Raw genomic sequence first — 18,505 nt, forward strand, 5'->3', positions numbered from 1 at the left:
CTGTTTGATGTGTGGTAGAAAATATATGGGGCACCCCAAAGATAAGCATAATCTAAGTGCTTTTTCTACTCTTTATTTTATCCATATTGTGATTAAATTGCGGAGAAGGCCACTATCCTTGGCAGAATGTTTTTATTACAGAAAATGCAAAATGTAAGAAGCAAGATGTTCAACTTTTGTATTGCAAAGCAGAGACAATAGTCTTGAACAATGAGGCTTCTGGTTTGTACAAGTTGAGTGTTTTAAGAAAGGAAAGTTTTGGCTGGGCGCGGTGGCTCATACCTGTATTTCCAGCACTTTGGGAGACCGAGGTGGGTAGATCACAAGGTCAGGAGTTTGAGACCAGCCTCGCCAAGATGGTGAAACATCATCTCTACTAAAAATACAAAAATTAACCAGGCATGGTGGCAGGCGCCTGTAATCCCAGTTACTCAGGAGGCTGAGGCAAAGAATTGCTTGAACACAGGAGGCAGCGGTTGCAGTGAGCCAAGGTCATGCTACTGCACTCCAGCCTAGGCTGCAGAGCGAAACTCGGTCCGCCACCAAAAAAAAGAAAAAAAGAAAGTTAAGTTTTATAATTTCTAAAAGCTTGGCTTGGAGTATAAAAATCAAATCCTCAAACGAATCAAGTCATAAAGCTTATGTCATACATGTAGTACAAGCTTTGGAAAGAAATCATGGCCAAGTGCAGTGGTTCATGCCTGTAATCGCAGCACTTTGGGAGGCCGAAATGGGTGGACCACTTGAAGTCAGGAGTTTAAGACCAGCCTGGCCAACATGGTGAAACCCCATCACTACTAAAAAATCCAACAATTAGCTGGGTATGGTGGCATGTGCCTGTAGTCCCAGCTACTCAGGAGGCTGAGGCAGGAGAATCGCTTGAACCTGGGATGCAGAGGTTACAGTGAGCTGAGATCTCGCCACTGCACTCCAGCCTGGGTGACAGAGTGAGATCCTGTCTCAAAACAAAACAAAACAAAACAAATCATAACAATGAATGAGGTAATTTCCCCTTTCTTTTCTTGATACATATCCTGTGGGATGGGGAGAGAAGGAGGGACATTAAGGAAATATATATTGAACCTGGTGTTTATCCTAGGAAGGGAGCCTGAATCTACCATCCAGCTGAGTTGAGTCTTGGGGGAGAGAAATGAGTCTTCTAGACATATTTTGGAAATATAAGATTGATAGTGCGTTCCTTGTCCAGAACGTGAGATATTAGTAGAAATCTCCAGTGTCGGTATGGAGTGAAAACAGGAGATGTCTATGGAGATGGCTTTGGAGAATGGGAAATCTAAAGGGAAGGAAATATCTAAGTCAGTTTACTCTATCTTCCTCAACACCAAGTGAGGAAGGCAGCCAGAGTTTTCTGTGTTCCTCATGAGAGAATTTAGCAGAGAAAATTCTCTGAAGCTGGAGCTTTGCAGTGAGGAGGAAGTTTCAGTGAGTATGAACTTATGATTGGAATTGAATTCATGTCCTTCCTCAAGAGGGTGTGCAGAGGTGGGGAGAGCATCTCGGCCACTCCACTGAACCAAAGTTATACTCAGGTTTTGATACATCTTCCAGCAGCATTGGGATCCGCCTCTGATTGTTTTTGTAGTACAACTACGTAATTACAAGATATTTTCTTCTATCCCTCCAGCAATTATTTTGAAGATCTGACTAATCTGAAACACAGTACAGGGCACATTAATGGGTTCATGAAAATACTTGCCACACATCTGGCCCTCTTTTTCCTCACCTAAACCTAATGTATTTGCAGGGGTTGTTACATAAGACACCCATATATTAAAGCAACTCTATCTACATCACTTAAATGAGCTTAATTTTTTCAAAACCTTTGCTTTCACTATTATTTTTTTAAAATACCATACATTATGCTATATCGTATCATTATGTGATATATATATTATACATATTATCACACAGACATACATTATGTCATTTTAGTCCTTTCAATTAAACTGTGAGTAAATGTGTAGAACTCATTGTACACAAGAGAAAAAGCTTAGTGAACATACTACAGTTCTTCAGAGAAACAGAACTAATAGGATATATATATAGGATATATATATAGGATATATATATATAGGATATATATATATAGGATATATATATATAGGATATATATAGGATAGATATATATAGGATAGATATAGAGGACAGATATAGAGGATAGATATAGAGGATATATAGAGAGGATATATATAGAGGATATATATATAGAGGATATATATAGAGGATATAGGATATATATATAGAGGATATATATAGAGGATATAGGATATATATATATAGAGAGAGAGAGAGAGGGAGGGAGAGGGACAGAGAGAGAGATTTTATTTTTTATTTTACTTTAAGTTCTGGAATACATGTGCTGAGCATGCAGGTTTGTTACATAGGTGTACATGTGCCATGGTGGTTTTCTTCACGTATCAACCTGTCATATAGGTTTTAAGCACCTCATGCATTACATATTTGTCCTAATGCTCTCCCTTCCCTTGCCCCCAACCTGCTGACAGGCCCCAGTTTTATGTTCCCCTCCCTGGGTCCATGTGTTCTACTTGTTCATCTCCCACTTCTGAGTGAGAACATGTGGTGTTTGATTTTCTGTTCCTGTGTTAGTTTGCTGAGAATGATGGTTTCTAGCTTTATCCATGTACCTGCAAAGGACATGAACTCATTCTTTTTTTATGGCTGCATACTATTCCATGATGTATATGTGCCACATTTTCTTTTTCCAGTCTATCATTTATGGGCATTTGGGTTGGTTCCAAGTCTTTGCTATTGTAAATAGTGTTGCAATAAACATACATGTGCATGCATCTTTATAGTAGAATGATTTGTGTATATACCCAGTAATGGGATTGCTGGGTCAAATGATATTTATGGTTCTAGATCCTTGAGGAGTCACCACACTGTCTTCCACAATGGTTGAACCAATTTAGACTCCCACCACCAGTGTAAAAGTGTTCCTATTTTTCCACATCCTCACCAGCATCTGTTGTTTCCAGATGTTTTAATGATTGTCATTCTAACTGATGTAAAATGGTATCTCATTGTGATCTCAATGGTATCTCATTTTGATTTACATTTCTCTAATGATTAGTGATGACGAGCTTTTTTTCATATGCTTGTTGGCCACATAAATGTCTTCTTTTGAGAAGTGTCTGTTCATATGCTTCAACCACTTTTTGATGAGGTTTTTTTTTTGTGTATATTTGTTTAAGTTCCTTGTAGATTCTAGATATTAGACCTTTGTCAGATGGATATCTTGCAAAAATTTTCTCCCATTCTGTAGGGTGCCTGTTTACTCTGATGACAGTTTCTTTTGCTGAGCAGAAGCTCTTAGTTTAATTAGATGCCATTTGTCAATTTTGGCTTTTGTTGCCATTGCTTTTGGTGTTTTAGTCATGAAGTCTTTGCCCATGCCTATGTCCTGAAATGTATTGTCTAGGTTTTCTTCCAGGGTTTTTATGGTTTTAGGTTTTACATTTAAGTCTTTAATCCATTTTGAGTTAATTTTTGTATAAGGTGTAAGAAAGGGGCCCAGTTTCAGTTTTCTGTATATGGCTATCCAGTTTTCCCAGTACCATTTATTAAATAGGGATTCCTTTCTGCATTGCTTGTTTTTGTCAGGTTTATTGAAGATCAGATGGTTGCAGAAGTGTTATTTCTGAGGCTTCTCTTCCATTGGTCAACATGTGTTTTGGTACCAGTACCATGCTGTTTTGGGTACGGTAGTCTTGTAGTATAGTTTGAAGTCAGGTAGCATGATGCCTCCAGCTTTATTCTTTTTGCTTAGGATTTCCTTGGCTATATGGGCTCTTTTTTGGTTCCATATGAAATTTAAAGTAGTTTTTTCCAACTCTGTGAAGAAAGTCACTGGTAGCTTGATGGGAATAGCATTGAATCTATAAATTACTTTGGGCAGTATTGCCATATTTGTGATACTGATTTTTCCCCATCCTTGAACTTGAAACCTTTTTCCATTTGTTTGTGTCCTCTCTTATTTCCTTGAACAGTGGTTTGTAGTTCTCATTGAAGAACTCCTACATGTCCCTTGTAAGTTGTATTCCTAGGAATTGTATTTTCTTTGTAGCAATTGTGAATGGGAGTTCACTCATGATTTGGCTCTGTTTATCTATTATTGGTGTATAGGAATGCTTATGATTTTTGCACATTGGTTTTGTATCCTGAGACTTTGCTGAAGTTGTTTATCAGCTTAAGGAGTTTTGGGGCTGAGACGTTGGGGTTTTCTAAACGTACAATTATGCCATCTGCAAACAGAGACAATTTGACTTGCTCTCTTCCTATGTAAATACACTTTATTTTTTTTCTCTTACCTGATTGCTGTGGCCAGAACTTCCAATACTATGTTGAATAGGAGTGGTGAGAGAGAATATCTTTGTCTTCTGCCAGTTTTCAAAAGGAATGCTTCCAGTTTTGCTTATTCAGTATAATGTTGGCTGTGGGTTTGTCATAAATAGCTCTTATTATTTTGAGATTTGTTCCATCAATACCTAGTTTATTGAGTTTTTAGCCTAAAGGGTGTTGAATTTTATCAAAGGCCTTTTCTGCATGTATTGAGATAATCATGTGGTTTTTGTCATTGGTCCTCTTATGTGATGGATTATATTTATTGATTTGCCTGTGTTGAACAAGCCTTGCATCCCAAGGATGAAGCTGACTTGATCATGGTGTGTAAGCTTTTTGATGTGCTACTGAAATCGGTTTGCCAGTATTTTATTGAGCATTTTTGCACCAATGTTCATCAGCGATATTGGCCTGAAATTTTCTTTTCTTTTCTTTTTTTTTTTTTTTTTTTGTGTGTGCCTCTGCCAGGTTTTGGTATCAAGATGATTCTGGTCTCATAAAATGAGTTAAGGAGGAGTCCCTCTTTTTCCATTGTTTGGGATAGTTTCAAAAGGAATGGAACCAGTTCCTCTTTGTACCTCTGGTAGAATTTGGCTATGAATCCATCTGGTCCTGGGCTTTTTAGTGGTTGGTAGGCTATTAAGTACTGCCTCAATTTCAGAACTTGTTATTGGTCTATTCAAGGATTCGAATTCTTCCTGGTGCTGTCTTGGGAGGGTGTGTGTGTCCAGGAACTTATCCATTTCTTCTAGATTTTCCAGTTTATTTGCATAGAGGTGTTTATAGTATTCTCCGATGGTAGTTTTTATTTCTGTGGGATCAGTGGTGATATCTCCTTTATCATTTTTTATTGTGTCTATTTCATTCTTCTCTCTTTTCTTCTTTATTAGTCTGGCTAGCAGTCTATTTTTTTTTTTTTTTTTTTTTTTTTTTTAAGATGGAGTCTCACTCTGTCACCCAGGCTGGAGTGCAGTGGCGCAATCTCGGCTCACTGCAAGCTCCGCCTCCCGGGTTCACGCCATTCTCCTGCCTCAGCCTCTCCGAGTAGCTGGGACTACAGGCACCCGCCACCATGCCCGGCTAATTTTTTTTTGTATTTTTAGTAGAGATGGGGTTTCACTGTGGTCTCGATCTCCTGACCTCGTGATCCGCCCGCCTCGGCCTCCCAAAGTGCTGGGATTACAAGTGTGAGCCACCGCGCCCGGCCCTTTGTCTTTTTTTATCTTTGTTTGTTTAAAGTCTGTTTCATCAGAGGATAGGATTGCAACCTCTGCTTTTTTTTCACTTTCCATTTGCTTGGTAAATCTTCCTCCACCTCTTTATTTTGAGCCTATATGTTTCTTTCCATGTGAGATGGGTCTTCTGAACACAGCACAATGATGGGTCTTGACTCTTTATCCAATTTGCCAGTCCATGTCTTTTAACTGGGGAATTTAGCCCATTTACATTTAAAGTTAATATTGTTATCTGTGAATTTGATCCTGTCATCATGGTGTTAGCTGGTTATTTTGCACATTAGTTGATGCAGTTTCTTGATAGTGTCTTTGGTCTTTATATTTTGGTGTATCTTTGCAGTGGCTTGTACTCGTTCTTCCTTTCCACATTTAGTGCTTCCTTCAGGAGCTCTTGTAAGGCAGGCCTGGTGGTGACAAAATCCCCCAGCATTTGCTTGTGTGTAAAGGATTTTACTTCTCCTTCACCTATGAAGCTTAGTTTGGCTGGATATGAAATTATGGGTTGAAAACTCTTTTCTTTAAGAATGTTGAATATTGGCCACCATCCTCTTCTGGCTTCCAGGGTTCCTGCAGAGAGATCTGCTGTTTGTCTGTTGGGCTTCCCTTTGTAGGTAACCCGACCTTTCTCTCTGGCTGCCCTTAATATTTTTTCCTTCATTTCAGCGTTGGAGAATTTGACAATTATGTGTCTTGGGGTTGCTCTTCTCAAGGAGTATGTTAATAGTGTTCTCTGTATTTCTTGAGTTTGAATGTTGGCCTGTCTTGCTAGGTTGGGGAAGTTCTCCTGGATAATATCCTGAAATGTGTTTTCCAGCTTGATTCCATTCTCCCCATCACTTTCAGGGACCCCAATCAATCTTAGGTTTTGTCTTTTTCTATAGTCCCATATTTCTTGGAGGCTTTGTTCCTTTTCATTTTTTTCTCTAACCTTGTCTTCACACCTTATTTCAGTAAGTTGACCTTCAGTCTCTGATATTCTTTCTTCCACTTGATCGATTTGGCTGTTGATACATGCTTATATTTCATGAAGTTCTCATGCTGTGTTTTTCAGCTCTATTAAGTCATTTATGTTCTTCTCTAAACTGGTTATTTTAGTTATTAGTTCATGTGGTCTTTTTTTTTTTTTTTAAAGGTTTTTAGCTTCCTTGCATTGGGTTAGAACATACTTTTTTAGCTCAAAGGAGTTTGTTATTACCCACCTTCTGAACCTACTTCCATCAATTCCTCAAACTCATTCTGTGTCAATTTTTGTGCCCTTACTGGAGAGGATCTGTGATAATTTGGAGGAGAAGAGGCATTCTGGTTTTTTAAATTTTCAGCATTTTTGCACTGTTTTTTCCTAAATCTTAGTGGATTTATCTACCTTTGTACTTTGAGGCTGAAGACCTTTGGATGGGATTTTGTGTGGGGGTCCTTTTTGTTGATGTTGATGTTATTGCTTTCTGTTTGTTAGGTTTTCTTCTAACAGGCCTCTCTGCTGCAGGTCTGCTGCAGTTTGCTGGAGGTCCACTGCAGACCCTATTTGCCTGGGTATCACCAGCAGGGGCTGCAGAACAGCAAAGATTGCTGCCTGCTCCTTCCTCTGGAAGTTTCGTCCCAGAGGGGCATGGGCCTGATGGCAGCTGGAGCTCTCCTGTATAGGTGTCTGTCAACTCCTGCTGGGAGGTCTCTCCCAATCAGGAGGCATGGAGATCAGGGACCCACTTGAGGAAGCAGTCTGTCTCTTAGCAGAGCTCGAGCTCTGTGCTAGAAGAATCTTCCTTGTCAGGATCTGCTGCTCTCTTCAGAGCCAGCAGGCAAAACTGTTTAAGTCCCCTGAAGCTGTGCCCACAGCCGCCCCATCCCCCAGGTGTTCTGCCCCAGGGAGATGGAAGTTTTATCTATAAGCCCCTGACTGGGGCTGCTGCCTTTCTTTCAGAGATGCCCTGCCCAGTGAAGAGGAATCTAGAGAGGCAGTCTGGCCACAGCTGCTTTGCCGTGCTGTGTTGAGTTCCACTCAGTCCGAACTTCTGAGCCCCTTAGCGCTGTCAGGGAAAAACTGACTACTCAAGCCAGAGTAATGGTGGATGCCCCTCTCCCACCAAGCTCGATTGTCCCAGGTCAAATTCAGAGGGCTGTGTTGGCAGTGAGAAATTTCAAGCCAGTGGTTCTTAGCTTGCTGGGCTCCGTTGGAGTTGGCCCCTCTGAACGAGACCACTTGGCTCCTTAGCTTCAGCTCCCCCTTTCCACAGGAGTGAACAGTTCTGTCTCACTGGGGTTCCAGGTGCCTCTCAGTTGGAAGTGCAGAAATCACCCATATTCTGCGATGGTCTCACTGGGAGCTGCAGCCTGGAGCTGTTGCTATTGGGCCATCTTTCCAGATCCCCCAAGAAAGAGATTTATTATAAGGAATTGGCTCAGATGATTCTGCAGATCTTGGAACTTTCTCAATGTGTAGTTCCAATCTGAGTCCATAGGCCTAAGAATGGGGAGAGCTGATAGTGTAAGCTCCAGTCCCAAAGCTGGCAGGCTTATGACTCAAGAGCCAATGTTTCAATTCAGGTCTGAAGGCTGGAAAAAATCAATATCCCAACTCAAGACAGTCAGGCAGGAGGAGTTACCACTTACTCAGGCTTTTTTGTTTTTTTTTTTAATTCAGGTCTTTAATTGATCAGATGAGGCCCACCTACATCAGGGGGGTCAATCGACTCTATGCAGTCTACTGATTCAAATATTAATCTCATCCAGAAACACCCTCACAGACATATTCAGAATAATTGGCCAAATGTCTGGGCAATTTGTGGCCCAGCCAAGCTGGTATATAAAATTAATCATCATGGTGGTGATAAATAAAAGTTTGTTGTTACATGATTAGCTGGCAGTAATAACTAGAATTTAATACAAATCTGTAAAATAGAAAAGGCTTTGCTTTTATTAACTATCTTACATTATTAGTATTTTCTTTCACACCCAGAGTCTTCCTTGTAATGCTTCCTTCTTCCTTTACATTTCTACAACCATCCTAATTTAAGATGTCTTTATTGCATGCCCAGACTATTGAAGTGATCTATAAATTGATATTTCTTCTTCCAGTCTATCCCTGACTCTCCCTTCCCATGTATCTCTGGCAAAGTCACTAGATTAATGTTCTTAAAAATATTTTGTCATGATATTTGCTATCTCAAGAATTTATATCATCTCCCCAACCTTGTAGATGAAATGTGAATGTCTTAACCTAGACATTAAGACATTTTGTGTTAAGGCTCCACTTGTGCAGGTAGTTAATATGCATTTTGCCTGGAGTCAAAATTTTGAAGTGTAAGGCATAAGGCAAAAATTGCATATTGCCAAAATTACCCTTAAAATTTCAAATTTTTCTATGTAGTGTGGTATATACGATTTATGTTTATGGCAACATAAGCAATTCTTATATGGACTAAAATTTAGATGCTTGCCAAGCTAGATCAAAGGGGAGTCTGTAACAGAAATTTGGACATGCCAGATTGTTATATACCTACCAGTGAATTATGTATAGGTAGATCATTTGATACTTTTCCTACTTGCTCCCTGAGTTTGTTTTATTATTCATCCTCTTTAATCTTAATATACCTTAAATAAATATATATTTATTTTGAAAATTAATTGAGATGGTGGAGCTCCATGTGTATGTGTTGGGAGGCACAGTGGGTGTGTGATGTTGGTGAGGATGGTGGTGGGAAAATAAGATCTTTCTAAAGTCACCTGTAAGTGAAGTGTACTTAAGATGTGACCCCATTGCTGCCTTATTTTCCATATATTTATGTTCAGATGTAATACCTTTTTTCTCAGTAGCTCAAGGGTGCAGTGGCTGTAACACACAATGCTGCTTAATGCCCCTCTCTATTCCAGTAAATTTCCCTGCCCACAAAGAAGTATTTCTGGTTGTGGACTAAATATCTTGAGACATTAATAGAGGGACTTCTACTTCAGTACACAGGCTGGTGGGGAGGCAATGAACTGGAACTTTCTAGAAAGTGTGCAGTCTATAAGCTCAAACTTGTCCTTGCCTATGTTACTTTTCCTTAAAAGTCATTGATCACATTTAATCTTTTCTCCTCATCAACTAGAAGGATTAGTACATGTCACTATTTCTTTACTGGTGATAACAAATCTAAGTAATTTTTACAAGACAATATTTTTGAGAAGTAACCTAGTAGGGGAGGAAGAAATCTTCAGATATTAATATTACTGAAAGAAGGAAGATAAATCATTACAAGCTAAAGTCAGCCAAAGTATATTGTTCTACAAAGAGCAGTGGATTAGAGATACTCTGTTCTTGTATAGAGAACCCAGAAATAAGACTGCACACCTACAGCTATCTGATCTTCAACAAACCTGACAAAAACAGCAATCAGAAAAGGATTCCCTATTCAATAAATGGTGCTGTGATAACGGGCTAGCCATATGCAGAAGATTGAAACTGGACCCCTTCCTTACAGCATATACAAAAATCAACTCAAGATGGGTTAAAGACTTAAATGTAAAACCCAAAACTGTAAAAACTCTAAGACGACCTAGGCAATACCATTCAGAATGTGGGCACAGGCAAAGATTTCATGACAAAGATACTGAAAGCAACAGCAACAAAAGCAAAAATTGACAAATGGGATCTAGTTAAAGAGCTTCTGTATGGCAAAAGAAACTATCATCAGAGTAAACAGACAATCTATAGAATGGGAGAACATTTTTGCAAACTATGCATCCAACACAGGTCCAAAATCCAGCATCTATAAGGAACTTGAACAAATTTACAAGAGAAAAACAACCTAATTAAAAAGTGGGCAAAGGACATGAACAGTTACATTTCAAAAGAAGATGTACATGTGGCCAATAGTCAATCGTATGGAAAAAAAGTTCAACATTACTGATCATTAGTGAAATGTAAATCAAAACCACAATGAGATAACATCTCACACCAGTCAGAATGGCTGTGATTAAAAAGTCCAAAAGTTACAGATGCTGGCCAGATTGTGGAGAAAAAGGAATACTATACATTATTGGTGGGAGAGTAAATTAGTTCAGCCATTGTGGAAGACAGTGTGGTGCTTCCTCAAAGACCTTAAGAGAGAGCTACCATTCAAACCAGCAATCCCATTATTGTGTATAAACTCAAAGGAATAGAAATCATTATATTATAAATACACATGCATGCAAATGTTCATTGCAGCACTATTCACAATAGCAAAGACATGGAATCAACTGAAATGCCCATCAATAATAGACTGGATAAAGAAAATGTGGTACATATACCCTTGGAATACTATGCAGTCATAAACAATAATGAGATCATGTCTTTTACAGGAAGATGGATGGAACTTGAGGCCATTGTCCTTAGCAAACTAACACAGGAACAGAAAATCAAATACTGTATGTTTCACTTATAAGTGAAACTAAATGATGAGAGCTAAATGATGGAGCTAAATGATGAGAACACATGGACACAAAGAGGGGGACAACAGACATTGGGGCCTTTTGGAGGGTGGAGGGTGGTGGGAGAAGGAAGAGGATCAGGAAAAAATAATTGATACTAGGCTTAATTCCTGGGTGATGAAATAATCTATACAACTAACCCCCAAGGTACAAGTTTGCATATGTAAAAATCCTGCACTCGTTCTCCTGAACTTAAAAGTTAAAAAAATGAAAACACTTAAAAAAAATTAAAAGAGAGATATTCTGCTCCTAGATCTTCCACAGGCTCTTTGGGGAGATCTTAGAAAAGTCACACATCCTCATCTACCTTTAGTTTTCTTATCTTTAATGGAGGAATTTGGTGCTTTCCAATGTTCCTTCCCATTGTGTTCTATGTCTATGGTAAAAACACATTCATTGGCAAGTTCAGCAGATGGTGGGTGTACTCTTTGCATGCCACATATTCAGAGAAATACTGGCATTGTGCTTGTTGCAAATAATAGTGGAAGAGGATGCTACCTGCTCATGTGCTTTCTGAGGCATTTGAGTGTCTACATTACAATATTGATGGAATCGACAATACAGTACAGGTCTAAAGGGAGTTATATATGTGAATACTTCTGTGAATCTATACAGAGAATGGTGTGTGTGTATATATAAAATAAATGTCTGGGTTTTGAGCCATCTCTCCAGTGGCCTCCATCTGTGGAACATTGTCTCATGTCACTGCTTTAGATCATCCAAAACACACTGAACACAACAAAACCAGAGGAAGAGCCTTCTGCTTCCTATTCTCGGTCTTCAGCTGAAAATGACTCTACAGGTATAGATAAAAATAACCATCCTGAATTTATCTTTAGAGGATCTGAATGAAGTCTTTTTCTTGTTCGATATAAAAGCCCTTTTGCTCAAACTCATATTTGTCTTTTTATTTCATTTATCTTGGACCTCAAGAAATAAAGCGAGAAAAGCTGTAAGGATATGGAAGGCTGAGTGATGATATCCTGACAGAAGGTCCATTTACAAAAAAATACATGTTCAGGAAATGAAAAAAAAAAATAAAAGGTATCAGAGAGACAAAAGTAATGCATGAATAAGGTTCATGAGAGTAAGGTAGAATTTTACTTTTCAGATTAAGGAGTTTTCTTGTTCAGGAAAAGATTTAGAATTTTAAAGAATTTTAAACTTAATTTTTGTACTATTTTAAAAGTTATAAGTAAGAAATGAACTATTTTATGAAAGTAATCTAATACCTTAGCGTACTTTATAAAGTCCTTCAACTGGAGTTTAGATATTATACTTTATTTAAAGTATAATAGTTCAAATATACACTTTAATATTATAGATATTCTAATTTGCAAATACAAAGGGAAACTAGTCTAAATATAACAAAGCTATTTTTTAAAATGAAGATTAGACTGTAATTCACTTTTCAAATCCTTTCCTTCTCTTTATAGCCATGAATCTACTCATAATATTTTTCAGTTGGAAATGAAAGATATTTTGCTACTTTTATTTTCACATTTAATTTTACTTCTCAATGTTAATACAATCTTTAAAATGCCAAGCTGTACAAGGATATATTGCATGAAAATAGTGAGAAAGTGCTCATAAGATACTAAAACATCTGGATAAAAAAATGAAAACATTAAACTGTCAGGCAACTGTTTTGTTTCTGCATTGTTAAATATTCAGTTGTTTGGAAACATCCAGATGCTTGTCAGGCTGCAAAAACTTCCTAGTGGTGAAAGGATCTTTCATGTTGTATGTGAATGCGTCAGGATGACTCATGGCTAGGATCAGGATCCAAAGGCATTGGTAGCTCTGATGGTGAGGTTCATCTTTTAGGGCAGAAGTTGAAAGAAATGAGCTTTCTAGGTGGTTTAAAATCATTAGAAGCCCCTTGAAAACGATGCACAAATAGCCCTTCATTATAGTCACATGGCATAAACTTCTTGCTTTTCCCAGTCAACCCATTCTATTTCTTACCCCAGCCCTGACCCAAACACACACTTTGTACTTTGCTGTCATGAGTGGGCCTTGATTGAGAAAGGTGATTGATAAGTCTATCAGGTTTTTCATGTTAGTGTATGAGATCCGTTTTAATTCCTAAAGAATCTGAAGCTTTTGGTATCTTGCCAGCTCTTTCCCTATTGTATTAGGCAGGGTCTAATCAGGAAACGGAAACCTCATAATAATTTGAATAGGGATGGTTTAAGATAAAGAGTTATTAACTGATAACAGATCAACTAAGAGGAGATAAATGAGAACTTAAATGACTGAAGGGGAGAGTACCCAAGGAAGGAATAAACCTGGAAGGGAAAAACTCGTTTCGAGGCAAGGATTCAGACTTCAGTGGGTGGGTTGTAACTCACTGAATGGCAGTAGTTTGCTGAGTTGCCAAGACCAGTGCTTATCCAAAATCAGTGGCTTAAGATGGCCAGGCAGCGAATTGCCTGCTGTGTGTCAACGATATTAGCCAGGAAACTTCCCAGGAAAGGAAGATGCTTTGAATTCACCGGGAAGCCATTGCCAGGAAACTTTTGCTAGGAAGACATCGTGAAACTGGGTGGGGCACTTCATGAAACCCACCTTCAGAAAGCCATCTGGGGTGTCCAAGGAACTTTCTTGGTAGCTGACTCAGAAGAGCCATTAAACTCACTAGGGGTGAATTCACTGAGTGAATACCAACCCACTGCAGCAGAAGCAGGAAAAATAAAAGCATGCCAGACCCAGGAGAAGAAGACTTTCCTCCTCCAGGGTCATTTCATGTCTCTCCTGGCAAAGATCAACATCATGCCAACTGCCAAGGAGAAAGGTTTTAGTATCATGAGCAGGCAACAGAGGATAGATTTGGAAGTGAGAGGCAATAAACTGACACATTCCTCCTTAGATATATGGTTAAATCAGGTTTGAGTGCAGTGGAATCATAAAGAAAAGTAAATCATAAACCAGGACCATGTAGCCATACAGTGTAATATGGAGGATCAGTCCAGTCTTCACTGCCTCTGTGATTTAGGTTATGATTATATGTATTCTGTATCTGTGGATTTAAGAGAACGTCAACTGAAAGAAAAACTGAGTACTATTGTGTACCTTCATGATAGAAAATTATTGCCAATTAAGCCATGATACTCCATTGGAGGATGCACCCTTATTTCTGAAATATTAAAATGTAGAAATATCTTAGAAATTTTTAGGTCTTTATTGTTGTAGAAGCAATCAGTTACGATAAAAGGAGGACCATATCTTTGGTAAGTAACCTCAGAAAGTGGTCTCCCTTCTCCCTTCTTCTTTTTCCTTTGCCCCTTTACTTATTCAAACCTTAATCATCTTTTCAGGTTTTATAATTTTTCCACCTCCATGGAGACTTTGATACTTTGCCTTTCATTTTTCTCCCTCCTTATATACTCATCTTGACTTCTGACTACTCTTGAAGAATATACGCTAATATTTTTTCCTAGTTGTTTCACGTGTGTTGAACTTGTCTTCCTACCTCCTTTGTAAATTCCTTGAAGAACCTCACTGGCAACTTTGTCTACATTTGTATAAAAAGTTTACTTGATTGATCAATAGCTTCAGTAAGGTGGGTAAAATTCTCCATCTGGGGGTTAAAAATAAATAACCCCATCATGCGAATGCTTATGAAGACCCCTGTTCCTATTTTACTTCACTCAGTTAAAACATGGCTGGTTGAAAAATTTTGGTAATCATATTTGTATTTCATCTGCACAAAATTGAACTTTGATTTATATTGTTAAAGTTAGAGCCACAGCATGACAATATGAGTATATATGTGAAACTGGGCTGAATTTAGTGGCTTCAGCCTTCCACCAACACCTGTTTCTCTGGAGTGTATAATGTTACCTGTAATCAGTTCAAGGTCATTGTATCTCCTTTGCCTCAGGTCCAGGTCAAAGGTAATCTTTATCAGCCAGCAGGTGCTATGTGACACCAAGGTCATTTCAGATATCCCTTATATCAAAGACCTTGCAAAAGGCAGAGAAATAAACTAATATGTAGCTTTTCTCTCTAGAGAAACCAGTTGGAACAAGTCACATTGGAGGGAAATATGTTTAAAATAAGATTATTTTGTAAGAGCACATTTTAAACATTTTTAGTTGTGACAGGGGAAGATTGTTTTGTGATTTAATTTCCAACTATAAGAGTACAACTTAAAATCTGACAACTATGCGTAAACCGTATAAAAGGTCCTTTGAGCAGCAAAAGGGAGTAAAGGGGGAGACGTCTCAGTAGTGAATTAATCTCTTGAATGAGTTTCTTGCAGAAGCAGACCATCACTCTAGGGTGAAGCTGGTACTGCTCTGTTGCTCTCCATTTACCCGCCTAAAATGTATTGTTAATTAGAGTGGTGAATCTGAGGAATTAGGGTGGCCCCAGTACTGCACCCATTATTTCATTCGGTGATCTTTTTGTCTGGTCGTGCTGTTGACAGCCCAATCTATATCCTGACAACAGAGGTCTAGAAAGTACAAGTATTTCTAACTCAATTTTTATTTCTTTAGTCTGGGGATGTTTCTTTTTAAAATAAATGTTTTGAATAAGCTCTTTTTGAATGTAACTTTGGGAATTGATTGAGGATGGTGAGAAGCTCCCAAGGCCAAAATGATCACCTCTGTTTCATTTAAAGTTAATTAATATGAAAGTCATAACTTTTAAAATGTAAGTGCTAAAAATGTTGGAAGAAGGCTTTGTATTGTGAGCTACAGCTCACTTAAAATTTTCCAGGCTCTTCTAGTTCACTAAAATTTTGTTCTTTTATCTGTGGCTACATCATGAGTCATAAGGTGACAAGAGGTGATGTAATTCTTGGGCAATGTAATAGGGCTTTGAGTCATTATTGAAGTTTTGGCCAGTATCATAATCTAAAAGGCCAGCTTTCCCACCCATGCCTGGCATGTTCACCTTCTGATTCTCATGTGATCACCCTCCGCTCATCATGTCTTCACATAATAGACATAACTATATTTTCCCTTGGAGCCTGGGTGCAGCCTGAGTCCTTCTCAACCCAGAGCTCCAAGAAACCACTCCAATTGATAAAGCTGGCTGGAAGATGACACTTATTAGCTATCCCAGATCTTGTGGTCTATGGACTTTTTGGGGCTGGTAGTGGTGGAGTTGGTAGTGATGACAATTATAAGCACTTTCAAGTTTATAATCTGTTCTCACAGATACCGTTTCATTGAATGAAGCCATCCTTTAAATGAGGTACAAATGAAGAGCTGAAATTTCATTCGTCGTGTGTGTGTGTGTGTGTGTGTGTGTGTGTGTGTGTGTGTGTGTGTGTATCAATTTCATTTAGTTCTGCCCTGATCTTGCTTATTTCTTTTCTTCTGCTGGGTTTGAGTTTGATTTGTTCTCGTTTCTCTAGTTCCTTGAGGTGTGACCTTAGATTGTCTATTTGTGCTCTTTCAGACTTTTTGATGTAGGCATTTAATGCTGTGAACTTTCCTCTTAGTATCACGTTTCCTGTATCTCAAAGGTTTTGATAGTTTGTGTCACTATTATGGTTTAGTTCAAAGTATTTTTTAATTTCCATCTTGATTTCATTGTTGACCCAATGATCATTCAGGAGCAGGTTATTTAATTTTCTTGGTGTAGAGGGTTCCTTTTGGAGTTGATTTCCAATTTTATTCCACTGTAGTCAGAGAGTACTTGATACAATTTCAGTTTTCTTTTCTTGTTTTGTGACCTATCATATGATTTATCTTAGAGAATGTTCCATATGCTGATGAATAGAATGTCTGTTTTGTAGTTGTTGGGTAGAATGTTCTGTAAATGTCTGTTAAGTTTATTTTTTCTAGGATATAATTTAAGTCCATTGTTTCTTTCTTGATTTCTGTCTTGATGACGTGTAGTGCTGTCAGTGGAGTACTATAGTCCCCCACTATTACTGTGTTGCTGTCTGTCTCATTTCATAGATCTAGTGATAATTTTTTAATAAATTTGCGAACTCAAGTGTTATGTGCATATATATTTAGAATTGTGATATTTTCTGTTGGAGTAGCCCTTTTGTCATTATGTAATGTTCCTCTTTGACTTTTTAAACTGCTGTTGCTTTAACGTTTGTTTTGTCTGATATAAGAATAGATTCTTATGCTGGGTGTGGTGGCTCCTGCCTGTAATCCCAGCCCTTTGGGAGGCCGAGGTGGGTGGATCACTTGAGGTCAGGAGTCTGAGACCAGCCTGGCTAACATGGTGAAACCCTGTCTCTACTAAAAATACAAAAATTAGCTGGGTGTGGTGGCAGGCCCCTGTAATCCCAGCTACTTGGGAGGCTGAGGCAGGAGAATCACTTGAACCTAAGAGGCAGCAGTTGCAGTGAGCTGAGAATGTGCCACCGCACTCCAGCCTGGGTAACAGAGCAACTGTCTCAAAACAAAACAAAAAACAAAACAAAAAAATAAAAAAATAACTACTCCTGCTAGCGTTTGGTGTCTCTTTGCATGGAATATCTTTTTCAATCCCTTTAACTTAAGTTTATGTGTGTCCTTATAGGTCAGGTGAATCTCTTAAAGACAGCAAATACTAGATTGATAAGTTCTTATCCATTCTGCCATTCTGTATCTTTTTAGTGGAGCATTTAGGCCACTTACATTCAACCTTAGTATTAAGATGTGAAGTACTATTCTATTCATTGTGCTATTTGTTGCCTGAATAACATTTTTTGGTCATTGTGTTATCATTTCATAGGTCCTGTGATATTTATGTTTTAATGGATTTTATTTTGGTGTATTTTGAGGATTTGTTTGAAGATTTAGAGCTCCTTTTAGCAGTTCTTGTGCTAGTTTGGTAGCAGTAAATTCTGTCAGCATTTGTTTGTCTGAGAAAGACTATTTTTCCTTCATTTATGAAGCGTAGCTTCACTGGATACAAAATTCTTGATTGATAATTGTTTTGTTTAAGGAGGCTAAAAGTAGGGCCCCAATCCCTTCTAGCTTGTAGGGTGTCTGCCGAGAAATCTGCTGTTAATCTGATAGATTTTCCTTGTAGGTTACCTAATGCTTTTGCCTCACAGCTCTTAAGATTCTATCCTGTCTAGACTTGAGATAACCTGATGACTATGTGCCTAGGCAATGATCTTTTTACAATGAATTTCCTAGGTATTCTTTGAGCTTCTTGTAGTTGAACGTCTAGATCTCTAGCAAGGCTAGGGAAGTTTTCCTTGATTATTCCCTCAAATATGTTTTCCAAACTTTAGTTTTTTCTTCTTTTTTTGGAACGCTAATTATTCTCATGTTTGATTACTTAACATAATCCCAAACTTCCTGGAGGCTTTGTTCATTTACAAAGTTTTTTTTCTTTGTCTTTGTCAGACTGGGTTAATTCAAAAGCCTTGTCTTTGAGCTTTGAAATTCTTTCTTCTGCTCATTTGATTATATTGCTAAGACTTTCCAGTGCACTTTGTATTTCACTAAGTGTGTCCTTGACTTCCAGGAGTT

The sequence above is a fragment of the Nomascus leucogenys genome, chromosome 4 (assembly GCF_006542625.1).
Source record: "Nomascus leucogenys isolate Asia chromosome 4, Asia_NLE_v1, whole genome shotgun sequence".
Lineage (NCBI taxonomy): Eukaryota > Metazoa > Chordata > Mammalia > Primates > Hylobatidae > Nomascus > Nomascus leucogenys.